Here is a 3557-nt window from a genome sequence, read left to right on the forward strand (position 1 = left end):
ACTGCACAACAACGCAACTGCCTATTTCCAATCTTTACGGCCGATTCCCGCCCAGTTAATTTCTTCCTCACTGCTTTTGCTCCTCTGTTCACAAGGTCCGTTATGAACAGACCCGCTTAATGACCTCCTCATCTCACTACCCTCCTTCAATAACCTCCTACACGGCTTCATTTATGATCACTACACCTGCTAGTGAGATCATCTGCCCCCCTGGTCTGTTAGTGAGATCATCTGCCCCCCTGGTCTGTTAGTGAGATCATCTGCCCCCCTGGTCTGCTAGTGAGATCATCTGCCCCCCTGGTCTGTTAGTGAGATCATCTGCCCCCCTGGTCTGTTAGTGAGATCATCTGCCCCCTGGTCCACTGCCCCCTGTCTGTTAGTGAGATCATCTGCCCCCCTGGTCTGTTAGTGAGATCATCTGCCCCCCTGGTCCACTGCCCCCTGTCTGTTAGTGAGATCATCTGCCCCCCTGGTCCACTGCCCCCTGTCTGTTAGTGAGATCATCTGCCCCCCTGGTCTGTTAGTGAGATCATCTGCCCCCCTGGTCTGTTAGTGAGGTCATCTGCCCCCTGTCTGTTAGTGAGGTCATCTGCCCCCTGGTCCACTGCCCCCTGCCTGTTTGCATTGAGTCTTGAATGCTTTTAATGTTATTTCTGTAACGTTGTGTATGTGTGTTTATTTTTGTACTGATTCTTATTGTTCATCTATGTATGTCTTTTCATGTGTTTAGGATGGTATGTGCTCCCACCTGTTTAACATCTGGTCGTCATTGGAAATGAGAATTTGTTCTCAATGGATTTACCTGGTTAAATAAAGGATAGATAAAAATAAATAAATAAATACATAAATAAATACAAAATAATCCCAATCGTCTCTCCAGATTCGTCGGCCATGTTCAATAACCCCCAAGATGAAGATCACAGAACGGAGTAAGAGGAGGGCTGAGCAGGGAGACGACGGTCTCTTCTGCTGAACAGGGAGATGACGGTCTCTCCTGCTATCCCCGGTGGTCCCGGTCTCTCCTGCTCTCCCCGGTGGTCCCGGTCTCTCCTGCTCTCCCCGGTGGTCCCGGTCTGTGCCGCGTCTCTCCCCGGTGGTCCCGGTCTCTGCCGCGTCTCTCCCCGGTGGTCCCGGTCTCTGCCGCGTCTCTCCCCGGTGGTCCCGGTCTCTCTGCCGCGTCTCTCCCCGGTGGTCCCGGTCTCTCTGCCGCGTCTCTCCCGGTGGTCCCGGTCTCTCCCGCGTCTCTCCCCGGTGGTCCCGGTCTCTGCCGTGTCTCTCCCCGGTGGTCCCGGTCTCTGCCGCGTCTCTCCCCGGTGGTCCCGGTCTCTCCCCGGTGGGCTGATGGCGTCTCTCCCCGGTGGGCTGATGGCGTCCTACGTGTGTGTGTTCACACGGCCTGTAGAAGAGCCCGGAAGCCCGGGGCGCCACCCTGCCCACACACACCAGTCTGCTCCGCCGAGGAGATGTGTGTAGGCTTACTCTGAGCCGCCTTTTAGTAGTGTGTGTGTGTGTGTGTGTGTGTGTGTGTGTGTTTGTGTGTGTGTGTGTGTGTGTGTGTGTGTGTGTGTGTGTGTGTAAATGCCAAGACCACACATCCAGTCAGCTTTTCTGTCCTCGGTTCTCATTCTCACACACACACGCACACGCGCACACACACACACACACACACACACACACACACACACAGACACACACACACACACACTCTCTCTCTCTCACACACTCACCCACCACTGTAATGTTAAGACAAAGATGATCCTCAACCGCCCTAAAATGGATCAGAACCTTCTCCCCCCCCCCCCCCCCCCCCCCTCCAGACCCCCCCCTCTCGCCGGTCCCTCTCGTCTGAGCCCAGATAGCCACAGCGGACGCCGGAACGGGTTGGAGGAACCGATCTCCGAGGTGGAACCGCCTGAACGCGGATACCGTGTTCTGGCCCGCCGGCGCGGTTGCCGCAGCGCTGATACCCCACTGCATGGTGGGTAGTGGTGTCACGCGCTCGTCTCTTCTCTCCCCCCTCGGGGCGTCAAGGCTTTGCGAGGCGCTCTCCCTGTAGTGTCCGGTCGGCGGGCGTGTGTGTGTGCGTGTGTGTGTGTGTGTGGTACCACGGTGTGTTATGAGGACCGGCGGAGACCAAGATGGCAGCCGCTCAGTCCTGTTTGGAAAGGCCTCGGTTGGCAGTGGGATGCTGATACCGACGGTAGAACGAAAGGGATTGAAACTTGTCTAAACAACAACAACAACAACGACAGCAAGTAAACAACTACACTCCTGTGTTTGACGATGTGTCCTGGGGGTACAGTAGAGCTACAGTAGAGCTAAAGCTACTCTTCTACTGTGAATGTGTGGCGTTATAGAAATAACAGAAGCAGAAAACAACAAGTAAGTGTGTGTGTTCAGTCTGTTATGATCAAGGGTGCGACTTCTCCGACACATTTCAACATATAGTTTATTAGTCACTTTGTACAAGATAGAATACAAGCGAGGTAGGTGTGTGTGTGTGTGTGTTTGTCTGTCTGTCTGTCTGTCTGTCTGTCTGTTCTGTGTGTGTGTGTGTGTGTGTCTGTGTGTGTGCATTTGTTTGTGTGTGCATTTGTTTGTGTGTATGTGTGTGTGTGTGTGCGTTAGAGATGGGCGGATGTTTTTGAGCGTACCCGAATCCGCGTGCAAGATTATATTCTCGCTTTCGCAGGATCTGGGTTGACGAAGTGGTCAAGGGTATTTGAGTGATCTGCTGGCAGGTCTCACGCTTTCTCACAGTCGTTATAATATAATATATATAATTATATACGAATATAACTGAGAAATCCACCCACAATCCACCCGAAATTAATCACAATGTCGATTTTTATTGGCCCACCCACCAGCGGATGCGGATATCAGCGGATGTCACGGATATATCTGCAATATTCACATCTCTAGTGTGCGTGCGTTTATTTGTATGTGTGTGTGTGTGTGTGTGTGTGCGTTTATTTGTGTGTGTGCGCGTGTGTGTGTGCGTGTCTGTGTGTGTGCGTGTGTGTGTGTGTGTGCGTGTGTGTGTGTGTGTATGCGTGTCTGTGTGTGTGTGTGTGCGTGTATGCATTTATTTGTGTGTGTGTGCGTGTGTATGTGTGTGTGTGTGCGTGTGTATGTGTGTGTGTGTGTGTATGTGTGTGTGTGTGTGTATGTGTGTGTGTGTGTGTGTGTGTGTGTGTGTGTGTGTGTGCGTGTATGCGTGTGTCTATGTGTGTGTGTGTGCAGAGAGAGCAGAACCCGCGTCTCAGGACCCATAAATCGCGGCGCTATCAGCGGTCCTGTCCGGGTCAGCCTGGCCGCCCTCGTGATCCGTTATTGAATGTTGTTGTAGCCGGATGGACTCCGGGACATATTTCCTGGTCAGAAATCAAGATCAGAGGGGGAGGGGGGGGGGAGGGGTGGGAGGGTAGGGGTGGGGAGGGTTTGGAGAGGGAGGAGAGGGAGGAGGGGGGGGGAGAGAGGGTTTGGAGAGGGAGGAGGGGGGGGGGGGGGAGAGGTTTGGAGAGGGAGGAGAGGGAGGAGGGGGGGGGGAGAGAGGG

Source organism: Borostomias antarcticus (genome assembly GCF_949987555.1).
Source record: "Borostomias antarcticus genome assembly, chromosome: 13".
NCBI classification, from domain to species: domain Eukaryota; kingdom Metazoa; phylum Chordata; class Actinopteri; order Stomiiformes; family Stomiidae; genus Borostomias; species Borostomias antarcticus.